We start from the raw sequence: 18,624 nt of genomic DNA on the forward strand, positions 1-18,624 counted from the left end.
AAACTCCCCACTTTGTGGATGTGGTCAGCAGTCCTGGAAAACAGGAACGCAGCATTCAGTTTCCAGCTCCTGCATGAGCTGGAGACAGCTGCTTGCACTCCTCATTTTCCAGCTTCCCCTTTTCAGAGGAAAGGACCACAGGTTGTTTCTCCTTTGCTCCATCTCAGTTTTGTGGAAGTAGTTTTGGTTAAGTTCTTCATTTCCCTGAGGAAACTCAGGGAAGTTTATCCAGAACAAACCATCTCCTGCCTTCAACACCCGCTCCCCTCTGCCTGTGTGCTAGTAAGATCAGCTTCGTGGTGGCTAATTGCCATCTTCTCAGCTTTGCTTTGGGTACATATTTCATTGCCCTGTACTTTCTTTACAGGTGCAGCACATTGCCTTTGTTCTCTTCTAGGCTTACAGTGACCTGGGCCATCTCAGCCATGAATATCTGTCACTGCTGTCAGAGAGATCCAAAGTGCTGTTCCTCCACAGAGAGATACTCTCAAGGCAATCCCTGATGCTGTCTGTTCCATGCTTTTTTCCTTTCCTTATACATTTTAATAACCAAAACATTAACATACAGAAACATTTCATCATAAGCCAGGTGAGAGCTAACTAGCCCTTTTTTTAATTTTAATTTGTTCTAAGTTTCAAAGACATCTTAACATTGCAAAATCTGAACAGATGACTTAAGGAGATATTATTAATGGAAATATTAAGCAATTAAAATCAAACCTTTAATGTAATTGAACAAAATATTCATCCATGCTGCCAAATGGAGTGAGTAGTTACAGGTTTTGAGAGGACAGATGGATGTGTGGCAAGCCATCTAACTTCCTGGGTAGCTAGAGATATCAGCAAGCTACCTAGAAAGACATGGCTAACTGGACCTGTGGGAGACTCAGGGCTAAATGATCCTAAAAGGAAGATAGCTTTCTTTCAAAGGTATTTACTGTCACACATTAGAGAAACTGCTAATCATTAAAGAATTATCTATAAGAAGAAAATGCAATCCATGGTTAGGTACTTCACAGTTTCTGTCTGGGATGATGAATTATTGGTAGCCCTGAGAAAGGCTCCTTCCTTTTCATTATTTCAAAGCAGACAGAGATGAAATCGTAGGTGATGAACGCAGCTAAAAGATTGGTGAAAGCACACTGTGAAGGGGGTGAGCAGCAAGTCTTCTGGCTTTGGCTTGAACCTATTTGAGAACTGGTAAGAGCCTCACTGGCTATTCCAGTGGCATTAAGCAAGATTGCTACGAGATTCTCCGACTTAAGGAAAAGCTCATTCTTTAAAAGAAGTGTTTAGCACAACACTGGTCCAATGGAGCAAATATTTGATATAGGGAATCCTTGTACAATGTGCATTTTACTTGAAAGTTTTACTTGGTCATATCATACCAAATTACATAAAATCTAATACGAGTGGAAAAAAATCATAGGTTCATCAGTCTACTGTCTTTTAAAAATAACCTGCAATAGATGTTTAAAACAAACAAAAAAACCAATTAGAAGAAAGCAAAGTAGATTTTTCCCAAATACAAGTCTCCAGGTTTTGGTAACGTGTTGTTCAAGGGGATTCTGAGCTGAATGGGATGAGTGATGTCCCTTGAGAGACTTCTCTTTCATTGTTTCCAACTGTTCTCTGAAACTGTTTATACTTGTATCATCCAAAACATATTCTGGCAAGGAGTTCTGCAGTTACATCAAAAGAGATACTTCCTTTGGTTATTTTTAAAACTTAAACTTAATATTTCACTTCAGATTGGCCATCCAAATTACTTTGGTTCTTGTTTTGGTTTTTTTAATTTTATTTTTTTTTTATTATAATAGCTAGTTTAGGACCTGTCATCAGTTATTTGTACTTCAGAATTTTTTTCTTTATATAGACTTGCATTTGATTTTACTTGCCATTTCACTACCTAACAACTCAGCATCATATTCTTCTTATCTAAACTCAACCCTCTGATTACCAGATACCTAATCTAAGCTAGATCTGCCCTACGATAGGCATGTAAGAGAAACACAGTGGATATTTGGCTGAAAATGCCTTTGTTTTATTCACTGCTTATAGCATCTCTGTTAATTAATTTATCTATAAGGTTGCTAATTCTGGAGGTTTTTTTGCAATATTTCCAACCAATCTGCCCAGCAGATAAATTAGACTTACTGCTCTGCAGCTTCCTGGATCCCCCTCCGCACTACAAAATGCCTTAAAAAATTTGTATCATATTTCCCACCTCCATTCCTTTGGTACTGAGGCCAATTTAAGCACTAGGTTACACACCACAGTGAGTAGTTTGGCAATTTCATATTTGAGTTCCTTTAGAGCTCTTGCATGAATACCATCTGGTCCTGATGATTTGTCACTATTCATTTTATCGATTTGTTCTTAAACCTCCTCTACTGACACATCAATTTAAGACAGTTCCTTAGATTTGTCCCCCCATAAAGAATAGTTCCAGTGTGGAAACCTCCCTAAGCATCTCTGCAGTGAACACTGATGCAAAGAATTCATTTAGCTTTTCTGACATGGCCTTATCTTCCTTGAGTGTTCTTCTTACACCTGTAGGCCTGATTGACTCCCTGGCAGGTTTCCTACTACTGATGTATTTGGGGGAAAAAAGAAGAAAAAAAAAAAGGTACTATTATTTTTATGCCTTTAGCAAGTTATTCTTCAAAATTTCGTATCTCCTGCATTCTTTTGGTTTTCTGTTTAGGTTGCTACAGTTTATATTATTTTCCATTTTCCTTTCTCAGAAAACATAGCAGGAGACACAACAAATAAAAGAAGCAAACAAGTAGGTTATTTGGAACAGAGTAAGTGAGACAAAGTAACAGAAATACAAGATTGTTAGGTATTCTCGAACAACCAAGAACACCAAATGTCATTGCTTCCCTGGTCTCCTCCAGATATTGTGAAAAAGGTGAATTCTACTAATGAGATAAAATTATTGCTACCTAATATTTGATAGATTCATTAAGGGTCTTGGCAAAAATATATTTATTTCTAATTTAAATATTTTTATCAGAATTGAGAAAAGTTGCCTGATATTTCTCATATCCATGACTCTGTGAAAAAGCCACATCAAAGGGCAGTAAATTTTTCTGGTTTCATTTTAACAGAAAATGAAGTGATTTCAGACCAAAGAGCTATTGCAATAAGCCTCATAATTGTATTAGTAGCAAACTTTTATTGTTTGGATTCAAATGTTTTCATCCAGCTTTCAGCTCAAATTTTCAGTTCCATTAATATGTTCTCTCTTTCAGTTCATTGTCACTCTAGATTTTCAAGAAGGTTTCATTAATGTCAGCATCTTATTGTCTTCCTTTTCTCCCTCTTCCTGTATTTTGTTTGGAAAAACAGAAAATAGTTCAGTGTAAGTGAACTGTATCTGAATTCCATCAACTGAGCAATAAACATACATGAGGACTTGTGCACATAATACTGTTGTATATTTGCTACTGCAGTGACATAAAGATTGCAGAAATAGTGCAAAAAAGATACATAAAAAGGAGAAAGAAGGCTGAGACAAAGCCAACCATGGGTTCCCTACTGATAGATCATTTGCAGTAAATATTTATGAGTATGCCAGAAATTTGGAGGAGGAGAAAACAGGAAAAAAAAAGTGGCTGAAAATAGATCTTTTCCAGCAATTCAGCTTATGTTGCTCACAGAGCTTGTTATGAATCCAGGCCAAGGACAAAGACCCAGGACAAAACAGTAGGGCACAAAGATAAATCTTTCCCTCCTTTTCCTTTACTCAGTGCAGAAAAAAAAAAGAAAAAAAAGTGAGATAGTCTGAACTATAAACCTCTAAGAGGTGCTCCACATCAACACCAACTACAGAGCAACGTAAAAAAAAAAAGTTATTTGAGAAGTTTTTAAGGGGAAATTCTTTCCTCCATATGGTTTCTCATCTTGACACCATGCCTCGTGGTCAGTTTTGACATCTAGAAGGTCTTTGTGTGAGGCAAGGGACTTAGATTTACATCATATCTTTAGCTTGAAATTTACTGCATTAGCGTTCTTAATAAGAAACTGGAGAATATTTCTGCTTTCTCTTTGCACCTTGGAAGGGCAAAGAACAGTCATCAAGGCAGCTGTTATGGTGCACTCTTGAACACAGGAGCATCAGAAAGTTTGTGTGGCTGGTTATCCACTGGTCGTTTCTCCAGCAGAGCTTTTAATGGACAGAATTGGTTGTTTGCAGTTATCTGCCATTTTTAAAACTTGAAAGAAGAATAAATATTATGGAAGAGTTTTCAGGATTAGATAGATCAGGTAGAAAGCCTCCATTTTGGACAGATACCTGAGGCAAGGCTGAGAATCACAATTAGGGGTGTAATTCTTGTTAACAGACTAGTGCAAAAATGTTCCATTTATTCTTTTTTGTGTGCATAGCAAAATTTTACTGTGTGTAGGTATTGAAAATGGATTAACATCAACTCTTTGCTGACTAGATTGTGTCTTTCTGAACTCAGAGGAAGTGGTGGTTGCTCCTGTTTAAGGAATTTGCCATTTCAAGGCAGTTACAAGCACATGTAACTTGGTTGTCTCAGAAAGTAACAAAAATAAATATTCACCATAAGATGATTGCTTTGGGAAGACACCATTTGTTAGAAATATTGCTTCTTTCTAACAAATTAATGAGAATATAAATGAGAGCTAAATACTTTTTATTTATTTGTGTTTACCTAGTTTTCCTTTGAAAAACATATAACTTCATTGCCTAGGAAGCAAATACCTTTCCATTATAGTGCAGAAGGAGGCACAGATAGTGGGGGGAGAGGCCAGCTAAGCTGACGCTCCAGCTCACATAACCTGTAAGTGGCCACACAGCTTGCAAGAACCCTTGATCCAGAAGGCATCAGGATCTGGGTCTGAGAAAGGCTAAGCAAGGTATTAGTATTTTTTCATGCTAAGAACAAAAGAGGAGGAAAATTAGTTACAACTTCTGTGCTTCACTGCTTTTAAATTATAAAATTACACATTAACAGTTAGTGTTCAGATGTTTGAAGTACATCTACATGTACATCTGAAATTATGGATGCTCTAACATGGCAAAACAGATCTTTTTCAATTTAGTGCTTGCAGTATATTTAAACAATTAAACATCAGATTTCATAGCAACAAGCCTTTTCTCTTTATTTTATTAATTTATTTTGCTTGAGAAAGTAATTAATCTGTTGCAAAAGCACAGAAAATGTTGCTGTTGGCTCTGTACTGTCTAAAGTTCTAGAGAACAACTTATTTTTAATTTTGCTGTGTATGATTCCGTATAACATAAACTGTTAGTAGTGCTGCAGTGTACAGTGTCTCAGTGGATCACGAGTGCGCTTAGGTCTCATTGTCAGGGGTAAAAAAGCTTATGGATTCTGTACCATAATAAATTTTTCTTTGATTCTTCATCTCAGACACTATGGATTGTTTGTGAATACAGTGTTGTATTGGCATGATAGCACGTAGAGGGTTTGATGAGTCAGACACCTTAACTTGGCATTCTACTGTTAGTTGTTTCTCCTGTTTACAAGCGAGTTACACTAATTTAATGATTCTACAACTACATAGAAAAATTACCAGACCACTTGAAAATCCTCTACCAGCATTCTCATTCATATTAGAGTAACATTCTCAATTATAGTAATATATGCCTGATGATTCACTTTATTGCAAAACTTAATCTGGATTTCTTGTTAATCTACCTTGTATCAGTGTTTAACACCAAATACAAACAACTGTCTCAGATATTGATTGTAAGAAGTAAAAAATAGTAATAATCAGATTTGATCGTTGCAAATTAGCCTACTATCAGTAGGGACAGCAACATCTGGTTCACTTTCTGAGAAGGGATGAATAAATTTCTATGAGTTGGTAGGTGACAGTGATAGTGACAGAGACATCAGTAACCCATCTCAGGCCCAGACAGTGATCATCTCATTGCAGAGGAGTATATGCAAGCACTTGCTAACTGAAGAAAGTAACAGCTGCACTTCATTTACAGAAAGTTATCTTACCTGATTTATTGGCTTGCACTCAGGACAAGCTTTTCATCTGCCCTCATCTGTGAAGTCAAGTTACTGTAATGGAGGCCACCAGCAGGCTAAGAAGGGAAGGAATTTAGAAGTTTGGGAAAAATGCATGTCAAAATCTGTTTAAGACAATATGAAAAACTGCTCACGTACATACAAATAGGTGAAAATTCTTTTTCAGCTTTATTTACCTGAGAATGAATTTCAGTTTGAAGAGGCCTTTATGTCGTTTCAGGCAAAGCACCTAAGATATAAGCAATTTTCAACAAGAGTAGTACACATTTGTCTTTATAACAATTTGTATGTAACAGCTTTTATGCAAATGACACTAAAGTGGCACCTTTTTTCTAAATTGGACATTTTTATGGTTATAATTTTCTTCTGTAATAACAGCAAAAAAATGGCTGTCCCAGTGGAGTTGAGCATTTCATCTCTAGTGCTGTTTTGTGAAGTTGGAATGACAAGTTTCTTTCATTTGCGCAAAGAATGACAAAAAAAGTCTTTTTTGTCATTCTTGTCTGACTTGGTTGAGGCAGTTACACTTGGAAGCAGCACCAGTCCCCTGACACCAACCTCTTCTCTGCCAGCAAGAATGGTATCATAAAGTCATAATAAAACTTAAAGGAACTAAAAAATATTGCATTCTCTCTGTTTCTGCTGTTTGAAGGACGTAAATTACTTTGTTAGTTTAAGCAGTAGCTGCTTTGGTTTGGTCTTTGGCATTGATTCCCACTCATTCTCCAGATGTCAGACAGGTGACTTTTACAGACCATGGTCTTGGATTTAATTAACTACGATACAAGAGAATTTATGTATTTCATGCAAACATCCTAGGGCATTAGTATAATAAACCAAGTAAAATAGGCAGGTTCTTGTTGCTTAATTGCTATGCAGTTCTGCAACAACGATGTGAGAAATTCTGGGTATTTAACAATGATTAAACTCTATCTCAGTTACCAATTAATTAGTGATCTGTAACCAAGAAACTTTGTGATGGATGATTTTACCCCCGTGAAGTGATAAATTGGTAGACTTTAATTGAGGCGTACAATAAGGTTAACAAAGTCAAAGTTGAAGTCAGTCTGATACTTCATTCCATAAAATAGAATCTAATAAAATATAATTAACTGTACTATTTATTAAAGAAACGCACAAATGTTCATTTTAATGTGAACAGCCAATAAATGCTAAAAAACCCTTGTGTCTTTCTCTGTAAACTATGTATATAATAGCTATATACTTTCTATATATAAACTAGTTAAATCTGAAGTCTTCTTTTAACTACTTTTCTGTTACTGCTGATTTTTTTTTTTCTACTACTCAAACACTGCCAGTAGCGCTCCTTAGCACTCTGCACATTGGCTTGGATAACTAGCACTAGGTTAGGAAAGCCCATACATACCTGAGTGCAGCACTTTTTCAAACAAAACTGTCTAGCTGGCTCAGCCTGGATCCACAGACCTTGTCCTTCACCACACAGAAGTGTAGGGTCACATGGAAACAAACTCATGGTTCAGCTACACCTTGAATCCCCCCAGCCCAGAGTAGTCTTCCTGCTGCTATCCCCAGCAAAGGCTGTGCAGGAGTCTATCACTGCGTAGAGCATAGCTACCTTCCTTGTCTTGAACACAAACAGAGCAGGGTACTCAGTCAAGATTATGTATTTCAGCCATTAGGCACCAATGCTACATTTTGAGGAACAGAGTTGTCCACTGCTTAGCTCAGCCTCCTAAATGAATGGGAGAAAATCCCAATGCAGGAGAAGAAAGGCCCAGAAGAGCCCTCTGCTTCTCTTCAGCTTGGACTACAGGCAGGGGAGGCAACCTTGCTGGCAGAGGATGCTTTAGGGGTAATGGAAGAGCCGCTATCATTTTCTGATACAAAAAGCAGCCTTCCTTTGGAGACGGGAGATCAGAGTTCAGACTCCCTGTAGCACAACCAAAACGTTATGCTGCTTGTAGTTTGCCACATTTGGCACCTGAAACTGATCTTAAAGCTGCTGTGGTTGTTAATCCATTTGTCCTGAAAAGAAAAGTCATTGGTGTTGATCCTTTCTTCCAAGAGCCAAACAACTACAGTTGGTTGTCTTCATTTAGCTTTTTCAGGTCTGGACGTCTAGCATGGACAACTTGCTCCACTTTCAATGCAGAAGGTAAAGCTATCTTTGAAACAAATCATACGTAGTTTGTGATTCATAAGTCACTTGGTACTTGGGGCATGACATAAACCTAACCTTACTTATTGTATTAATGAGTAAAGTTCAGCACTTCTTTTTTTTCAGAATGCTTATAGCCTGAAATGGTTTGCATGAAAAATATAGGGTGTTCTCTCTCTGCTCAACAACTCCCGTCTTTGAAGTTCCTGTGTTTTGCATTGTACATTCCATTTCAGCGATACAGTATCTATAACATATAATAGCTGAACTGAGTCAAAAGAGACTTGAAAGATCTTAGAATTCCAGCTAAGGCAATGCTGCAAAGCAATTAAAGCAGTAACTGTGTATGCAAAAGGATTTTCCTGAGAATAATGACTGGGGGGGAGGAGTTGGTTATATTAATACGTATATTAGAATGTTGACCCTGAAATTTTACTTCTAAATCCCCAGAAAAAAACTCTGTCCAGTATCATTAACATTCCTATAGAGAGATACGGGTAACCTCCATCCTCCTATCCCAGAAAAAGAAAACAAAGCATTGTGGATACAGCCAAGCAGGTGAAGTGTTTTGTATGTTTGGGGCCCTCCCACAGAAATCATGTCTTATATTTAATCGTTTGGATTACTTAAATAATTTCTCAGTTCACCATCTAATTTATAAATATCTGCTTATGAAGAAGCACTTCTGGTATTATGGGGGGATGTTAATGTGTTATTTACACTTAGAAACACAAACGTCTTTTTCTCAGCAAAATATCAAGTAAATACTTTGCGCATGTAATAGCATCTTTCATCTGAAGACCTCAAAGCATTTCAGCTTTTACAAGTGGGCAAACTGAGGCAGATAACTCATGAGGCTGCATTTTCAAGGTCACTCTATATTTTCCTGGTGGAGCTAGCAATAGATACCCTTATGCATTGATTACCAATCCTGAAGCAAACCCCACTGGCCCATTGCACTGCATGAGCACTAATAGATTATTAATGTTCTGAAAGTCTAATGGTTTATATAGTTTTAAGTACCTTTTGGGCTTTATAATTAAGAAAATATGTGTTAACATTACTATTAAAAATATATTTTTTTGTCAAATATTCAGTAGAATCAAGTTAACAAATGCTCGCCTTGCTGTCCCTGACAAAGAGTGATGAAAACAGCTCAAACAGGATATTGAATGAAAGGACTGATTTCATAAAAAATAAAGATTATTTTTAAAACTCTTCTAAATAAAATTTAAAAATGTTTGAAGCACTACATCATCAGTCAATAAGTAAGCCTAGAAAAGGATGCAAGTTTTAAAAAAAGAAAATTTATTTTTTTTATTTTGAAAGTCCTAATCACCTCAGACCTAATTAGCATTTGAACCATAGCCTCTTTGCGCTTTCCTGGCAGCGTAAAGGAACCTGGAAATGTGGGTATATGTTAATATTCTCTTTCGTAATGGCCCCAAAAGGTCTTAAAAGTCTGGGAAATAGATATTGCTTCAATGTTACCTTCTAGATTTCTTAATACTTAAACTCAGTAGGAAAAATAAAGTAATATGAGTTCTTCTGACAATGTTTTCAGTTTCACATGCTATATTTACATCTGACTGAAAGGCTTTTTGGTGCAACCTCTGCTAACCGGAGTGATCACTGCATCATGAATAATCAAATGAGATTAGCCAACTGTGTCCAGGTCCAATTGTCCTATTATTGTCTACAGAAAAAAAACATCCTTTGATTTTAGACTACTTTATAGTCTACTACCATAATCCCTGCTAGCCAATCACCAGAAAACCGTCCAAATTCTGGTGTTTTTTTTTTTTTCCTTAAAATTTTGAATGTTCTTTATCCATTCTTGTTTATCTGCTGTCTATCTGTAGCGTTCATGACGGTACACTATCCCTATCATCCTGGTATGTTTTGTGCTTTGTTAATTATGAAAATCACATGGTGATTACAAAGCCTTCATGTGCAAATCAGAAAACATGATGCACAGATACAAATAGCCATATACTGCATGTGTCAGTCACTGCAGGATCTCAGAAAGAAAGCTCACGATTCCCCTCACATTATTTCTCAAAAGTATTAGTTTTCTATAGCAAGGTAATGGACTGAGGAAGGGCACAGATCCTCATCTCTCTTACCTTGATGTAAACTAGAAACAGCTCCTCTGAGATCAGTGCAGTTGCTCTGAATAAGCAATGGAGATCAGAATCTGGCTCGGGAACTTTGCATATTCACTATTAAATTTGGAAAAGGAAACCCCTGTCTGTCTCAATTTCTCAAGTGCTATCTGTATGTTACCAGGCACATGCACATTAATTGTGTGTTTTAAAACTTTGTTTGGTTGAACTTGTCATCCTAGGCTAAAATTGTGTGACCCAACTTGTAGTAGCTTTTGCAGTGAAGGTATCATTTACTGTTGGGTATATTTTACTGTGCTGTTATAGATCTTTTCACTCAACCAGCTGTCTAACATGTTGAATAGTCTTTCATCTTGTCAAACACTTCCATTCCCCTTTCTACAGCTTTCTCAGCCAGCATGTACACACCTAATCAATCTAATGCCACTGTCTCCAGACTTTAAAACCAAAAAGCACTGCCCAAACTACTTTTTTAAAGAGACAGTTATCCTTTTCCAGAAAATTCATCATCAAGAGGACTGATAAATCGTTAAATGAGAAGAAACACTTCTCTGAAACTGTTACTCTAGGTCTAGCCTTAGAGCCCCAGTTCACTCAATGAATCTGTCATTCAGTAGAGGCTGTTGGGGGCTTCCCTTCACACTGATCATGTATATATTAATGTAATTTAATTTAATAAATATCTTACCCATAGAATTGAGCTTAAATCCTCTCGCTTTTGCTTACATATACTTTTCTTTTTTGTCATTTTTAGACAAACAAGATTAATCTGTCTCAATCTGTTCAATGCCATTTTTTTCTTACCCCCACCCCCCCACCCCACCACTCCTTTATCCTTCATCAATGGGAACTCCATTAGTAGATTGATATCTACATCATACAGGAGGCAGGTGAAAAAAAAAAAAGCCATTGCCATTGCTTTCAGGTGCCCCCTGCTATGTAATACAGTATATACCTTATATGGTATGGAGTATTCATTAGGGCTGCTTTTATTTTTATTACTTTTATTTTTATTAGACATATTACCTCCTGAGACTGTATGAAGTGAACCATGTCACTGGGTGAGATTACTACTCAGTTAATAGCGGTTCTGAAATCAGTCAATTGGGAATAGGCTATGTTGCAAGAACCTCTAAAATGTGTATATGTGCATTGGGGGACAGGGTAGCTCTCCGAAGGGGAAGGTTTTTCTTCTGTTACCGGATTCTCCGGTGGAACATTTTTCAATTGCATGCTCATTTCTATATGTGCTTTTAGTTAAAACAGATAACAACACCTGAAACAAACACTTTTATAGCCAGCAGGTATGCATGACATAAAGAGGCCTGAACAAACAGGTAGAGGTGGGTGCTTTGTATTTTCAGTCTGGTTTTGAATTACTAAGGATGGAGGGAGGTAAAGACACTTCAACCTTTAAGCCCCTTTGACATTCACAAAGTGCTAAAAGTCAGCTGGGGTCTCAGCTCTGACAAATTTGCATCTCTTTGAATATGACGCTTGAAAAGCCAAGCCGCTAGATTAAATTTTGCCATGGAGAAAATGAGAAAGGCTTCCATCTCCCAGGTCTACTGGGAGGATCTTTATGGTTGATTTACTTTTTTTAAATAAATGTTTCTTTATGTGTTTTCTCTAGTTTGTGTCCAGCCTTCCTCTATCATGCATGCTGTAACTTGTGCCGGTTATATCAGCCCACAGTAAGTCAACCTGGGCAGAGTACAAGGTGAAAGAATATTTCAATTTAACTGCATACCCCTTCTGTGTTTTCTGATTAAAATTTGCAAGCAAACCTTGGAATAAACTATACCTGACATGACTTCTAAAATAATTTACGCAGTTTATAAACCAGGGGCTAAATTCTACAAACCCTCTCTCTGCCATTTGTATGCACGAGTGCTGCAGGTTTGCACAAGTGGGCCCAGCTATGTAGCTGAAACCTTGCTATAGAGGACAGCAGGCAGAATAATGATTATAGTGAACCCACAAAAATAATAAACTGATTGCCCATTGAACAAAATCTACTAAAGTATGAATTATCTAATGAGCTGCTGCTGTGGTTCAGGCTGACTTATCCTGCATTAAGTCAACGATGACACCGCTGACTCCTGTGGACTTGTGGCAGGAAGGGTGAGGGCAGGATTTGGCACTGGTTTAGGTGTGGAATTGTTTCAGTTAATGACGAATTAAAGGGTGTAGAGGCAACTATTTAGAGCTTTATGGAAGCCTGTAATATGGATTCTGCTTACTTGCTAAGTATTTATGACAACTCCCAAATATATAACCATCTCAGGAAAAAAACTTTTCAGAGATGTTGAATGTAAACTTTGTTTTAACATTCATTGAAGAAATCCCAAGTACACTGCTGTTTTCCTTGCATTATTAAAGAAGGCTAGTGCTTGAAAACATACCAGATTTTACAACAAAACTTAATACCCCTCCCTTGTATCTACATTTTCTACTACAGGAGTCTCATTATTTTGGGGATTTCTAAAGCAGAATAAACATTTTTTTTGTAAGCCAGGAGAAGAATCCCTCAATGCTTTACTTTTTGTTCCTTCAGTATATGTGAAATGTGTTTATAACAAAGATCATACCCAGAGCCAGTAGGAGATGTTGTGTGTGAACGTGGGTTTTTTTCCTTACACAAAAATTGTTTGCAAACTCTGTACACAGCATAAGTTATGAAAAATCACATATAGGTAGTTTTTCCTTTTTTATTTTTATTTCCTTGCTGGGTTCTTATAATTTTCTGGCAGATCACATTACATTAGAATGAAATGTGATCTGTAGTTGGGACTTAGTGATGCATCCTGCAGCTTTAACTCAGTCACTTGGGTTCCGATTTAGCCCAACATGTGTCTCTTGAAATAACTCAGGAGAGCAGATTGATGATATACTTAGCAGAGGAATAACAGCGTTGGAGACTGCCAGTACTAAACAATCCAGTTATTAAATGTATCTAAGCATCTGAAGAAGTCGCCTAACTTTCTGGAGAAAAAAAGGAAAAATATCTATCTAGGAACGCAACAAAGCTCCTGTTGATGTTCATAGGAACAGTGAGGTGTACAGAATACTTTTTAAAGGACTGTACTATGTGTCCAGTTACTGAAAACTGATCCTGAGCATCTTAACCTCAGACTCTTACCATCATATCAGGGTCTCATTCAGCTCTGTTTGCTTCAGCTGACACCGTGGCATTTCAGTTGCAGACACAGAAGTATTCTCTCTTCAGATGAGGAAATTACTCCTTTTCATCAGCCAAATGGTTTAAAGCTTTTATATAAGCTTTATTTATCCACCCACATTTTCTCACACCTTTCAACATCCCTTACTTTTGGTAGCTGTGTTTTCCCCTCTTGAATCCAGCTGCTCCCTCAGTGGTCTCAGGCCAGCTCCCACCCATGCTTGCCCTGATGCTCTGCACATTGTTCCTGCCTGTTCCTTCATGTCATTCCCTACTTTCAGAGACAGCACCTGAGTGTGGCATTTTACTTCTTGGAGCATGCTATCAGCCTCTGGGACTGTAGCACTTGGATAGCAGTGGGACCTGCCAAGTGCATCCTTGCTGATGGAAGAAAAGCATGCCAGTCCCACCCAGGCATGCACCTCCATGGAGCAGGAAAGCTGGGGTGTGCAGCAACCCCCTTGCCACAGCACCAAGCCAGCTAATGCGGGACGGTGACTAAACACAGCCTAGTAGGTTCAGCATAGCCTACATGTTTGGTTCTGAATTAGGCCCCTAGCTCCCAGCAAGTCCACTTCCAGCTAGGATAATGACTTGGATGCCTTTTTCTTAGAGAACGAAAAAAGTGAGTGATCTGGGAGCCTCTGAGAAAAGCCCTTCAGTACCTCATTTGAATAGATCCTTATGCGATGTATTGGAGTTTCTAGGACAACTCCCTTCCAAATGGATCATTACAGCGGTAAAAGCCAGTTTATTATTTAACCAATTCAGGCTGAGTGGAGACTGGAGAGTATTAGCACTTGCATTGATTGTAAGTAAGAGTCTAGTAATTAATGATCAGAGTTTTCAGCAACAGTCTTGAGGAGAGAGTGCAATGTACCCAAATAGGTATGACTGAGGAGGTTTTAACTGAATTCAGAATGAGCCTGAAGACAAGGGCAATGAAGAGCAGGACATTCCCATAACCCATTGCCAATATTTTGTCACAGATCTCAAGTACTCTTAAATGACAAGTGGATTAAACTAGGCCCTTTTGATCTGAGTTGACACAGTAGTTTTCAGCCCTTATATGCTGCTTATTATCAGTAGATCCCAGAATATTTTACAGAGGAAAGCAGTTGGCCCAAAAGCCTCCTGGGAATTGCTGTGAGTGGTCATAACGCATACGGAGAGGGTGAAGAAACGTATCTGATAGCCAAAGTCTGGAGGAAATACACAGATACAACTGGAAAAGCCCACCCTTGTCTTCGTCCTGCCATGATGCTCTGGGTAGAAATGGTCAGGCTGTGGTGCTAAACAAATACCATTGTACATATATAGATATGCACGGTGGAGAAGTGGCTTGGAAACAGCTCTTTAATACTCTGCTTTGAGGGGATCTGCTAAATTCTGAAGCTTCAGGATTTACTGTGGTCACATTTTCATGCTTACAGCAGTAGGCATGTTTATTTATTTTAATGAAACCAGAGATGATTGAAAATTCACATGACTCCAAGACTTCAACATTTAGAAAGTCCTCCTTTTTCCTACAAGATTATATTCTAAAGGGACACATTTAGGACACATTTCATCCACCCTGTGACAGTTATACAGCTGTCTTTCCTTATCCAAGACTCTTTTAAAGATTAATTTCTTCTATAATGCTTAAAGTACAGGTTAAAAATAATAATAAAACCCCCTAAGTAAATAATTAATAAAATCATAAATATATAATCCAATTAAACAGAAACAACAACAACAAAAATCCTCCCAGATCGTTTTCGTGCTTGAGCTCTTAACCATGTTATATATTTTCTGTATTTGTCCTTCAGATGGCATGGTCTTCAGAGTACTAGCTTAATTTCTGATTCATTCAGCAGAGAGTACATGGTCAGCATATAGCAAAAGAACACCTAATAATACACAGATTTGTGATAGGTGCAGATACACACACCATGTGTACTTCTTAAATGGCTATAAATCTGAATGTGTGGATGGTTGCTCACACATTTAAAATCACACATGTAAACAAATGAGGACAGACGCACGCACATGCAACGCTATCATCATAGCACCCATCCCAGGGTTATGCAAATCGGTTGCTTTGCGCACGTGTGTGTGTGTCAGGTAAAACAAATATCCACAATCTTAAATTAACTCTTTCCAAATAATAAAAATCTTACTATTAACATGACACGTTGAAATTCAAATGGACAAGTTTATGTTCCCTTCTGCCCCCTTCTTTCTGTTTCTCATTCCCTCTCTCTGCCTCTCCTTCTCTCTCTCACTTTACCTTCCCAACGGCACTATTTTATTTCAGAAGAAAACTTATGAAAATTGTTGAAACACATACTACAAAGCATTTGCTTTTTTTCCCCTTTCTTTTTTTTTTTTTTTTTTTTTTTTATTTCAGCAGATAGCCCCCAAAAAAGGCAGGGATGTCAAAGGCTTCGAGTCCCCCCTTTGACATTCACGCAGTGCTGAGAGTCAGCCGGGGTCTCAGCTCTGACAAATTTGCATCTCTTTGAATGTGACGCTTGAAAAAAGCCGGAGCTGCTAGATTAAATTTTTTTTTTTTTTCCGTCGAGAAAATGAGAAAAGCCTCTATCTCTCCGCCGAGTCTACTGGGAAGATCTTTATTCTGATTCTTGTTAGAATTGTTTATCACCCTGACAGACCAGACTCGGACGAGATAAAGGCGCTGCTCCATCACGGGGCCTGACAGTGGTAGGACATGCAGAGAAATGAAAGGAGCAGGGGAAAATATTATTAATAGATGCCGACTTGATTTGCCTCTATGGCACGTCAAGGAAGGAAGGGAGGGGGGAGCCATGGCTTGATTGCAAGCCTATGAAGTTCTGTCCAAAAAAGAAGCTATTTTTCATTAAGTGATAGAAGGGCTTTTTTCATGTTCTTTCCTGAGGAGCTGATAACTTATGCAGTTTATTCTAACCCTGCTGATTTCTGTCAGGGAAAGAAAACTCCTGAAAGATGGCTCCAGCTCGTCCTTTTCAGAGAAGGAGGCTGTCTTGTCAAAAATGGTAGCAAAGCATTAAAGCCCTGGCCTTGACTCCTGCAAGGTCCCTCGGATCTGATGGGTGTGCATGTGTTGGTGAGCATGGGGGGTCGGGGAGGGAGGGCGGCATTAGGTATCCACTGTGGCCCTCTGAGGGAAAGAAAAATCAAAATATATATGCAGAGCAGTGCTTGCACGTATGCATGTGCACACATGCAGCACATATACGGAGGCTTTGTGCATTTGAGCATACATGCAGAAACACGCGCTCTGCTGCCTAATTACTCTGCAGTTAGTAAAGGTTTGTCCAATATGAGCATGTGTTGAATTTGAGAGCTGAAGGCTGGGTGTAGAGTCAGAGCAGCCTCACTCAAAATGAACGTTAAAAAATAACCAGCTCCCTGCTACCTGCTGTATGTCAGGTCTCACATAGAAACATGACCAGCAATACCAGCTCAGGGGCTCCTGCAGCGATGCTGACTCTGCTGTGACTGTCTTGTGTTCTGGGGAAAAATTGCCTCTATGTGAACATTATTTCAGGTTTTTTTGGATGGGGGAAGTAGGAGTGAGAAATACTATTTGTACTCATTATGGCCATGTTATTGTTATTCTCGGGTCCTTCACATTTGCAGCTCTGACCATTTTGGGCATTCACTGCAATCACAGTGCTGCATGAACACAGTTCCTTGCTTGTAATTACCTTGTTCTTCTCCAGAAAGGATTGTGTTTGATCACTATCCTAACTGAATTTTTAATTCTGTATAAATTAACTACTGGGGCAACTCTTGCCACAGGGCAAGAGAGTAGGTCTGTTTCTGTGAACCTGCTTTTTGAGATTGCTTCCTTCTGGATGCATCCTTCAATGTGTTGAGCATCTCTAGAGAAGCTATGAATGCTGCTGAGCACTCTGCTTTCGGTAGCGTGGGAGTGCTTAGCAGCTCAACGGAATTACTCAGCGCTTTGCTGGTGGAAAGACTTTGGCTTCTTTTCTGGAAAGCTCATGGACAGTCTGAATGTCAGGCAGTCCACTTTCTCGTCTTTCACATTTTTCCTAAAGAGCTCTTTCTAGTAAGACCAATATGCTTGTAGAATCCTAGATCTTTTCCATTCAGGTGGCAATAAAAGAGGAATTACTGAAGTTGTATGTAAAAGTTTGAAAAAAATTAAATACCACTAAGTGCCAAGTCCACACAGTGATATGTCCATAGAATTTTAATCTTCGTCTTCTGTTTCTCCTGCCATTTGCTTCCCTTGTTTGCTGCATCATATCGACAGCTGAAGGGAAAGTTTTTCACTCTTTTTTTTTCAAAGTGCTTTAAGAATAACCGGCAGTATCTATTTAGCTAACTCTCTGCTATGTCTCTCCCATACAATCAGTGGCACAGTCACATCTGGAACTGATTCATTTTAAGATTCAGGTGTAGATGATAAAGGGTGGCTGCTTCGAGGCAGTCCTGAAAACACCAAACTTGGAACTGCACAGAGTCTTAGGTTAAGGTGTTGCCCAGTGTGGGGTTAGGAAAGATTTTTATCATATTTGGGTGATCTGCCCAGCCTCTCCTGAATGCTGCTTTTGATACACTGTAGCTTTTCTATTAAAGATCCTAAGCCTGCCATAAAACTTCAGGCAGCTGGATGTGCCTGGTAGGAGGATTATGGACTGCTGTGTGCTAAATGTATGTGGCAAAGTTATCCATATGCTGTTATGAGACCGAGTTTGAAAACCCAGTTATCCAGCCATCTATTCTGTACTACACTGGGTGAGAATCCTCATGCAAATCAATTAATTTAAAATTGAGGACACTTTACTTCTGAATGGTTGTCTATGTAGCAGAATAGCAATAATGAAATGTAGGGGTGCTGGAGAGATTGACTAGGAGGAACACAGAGGAGAGCACTGACTTTGCTCAAAAGATCTCATGGTAAATAGAGGGGATCTGCTAGCTGGGAAGGGGAAAGCAGCTCTTGTAGGTTGATGTTCTGACATGCAAAGACACTGAGAGCCTTCAGCTCACGTCGTTTCTACATTTTCTGTGTTGTGTATTTACTGGACTGATGCTTGTGAATTCCCAAGAACCTTGTGTGTGGTTATTTGTTCTGACTTCAGAGGTTACAAAAATATTTTGAGAAATCCTATGTTGTCTGTG

General features: G+C 38.5%; 1 long non-coding RNA gene across 5 annotated transcripts in view; it reads right to left on the reverse strand.

The window, feature by feature from the left end:
- The window catches only part of LOC130152654 (uncharacterized), a 66,699-nt gene that overhangs the window by 16,177 nt on the left and 31,898 nt on the right, over positions 1-18,624 (reverse strand). For 3 of the 5 annotated variants that reach the window (XR_008823066.1, XR_008823067.1, XR_008823065.1), the window contains exons 4-5: positions 6,212-6,264; positions 6,006-6,091 (exon numbers count right to left, since the gene is read on the reverse strand). This is a non-coding gene — a long non-coding RNA (uncharacterized LOC130152654). Of the gene's footprint in view, positions 1-1,786; positions 3,332-6,005; positions 6,092-6,211; positions 6,265-18,624 lie in introns of those variants that run through there. The other 2 variants (XR_008823063.1, XR_008823064.1) reach the window with 1 other exon arrangement.

This window comes from Falco biarmicus, chromosome 7 (assembly GCF_023638135.1).
Source record: "Falco biarmicus isolate bFalBia1 chromosome 7, bFalBia1.pri, whole genome shotgun sequence".
In the NCBI taxonomy this organism is placed as follows: Eukaryota; Metazoa; Chordata; class Aves; order Falconiformes; family Falconidae; genus Falco; species Falco biarmicus.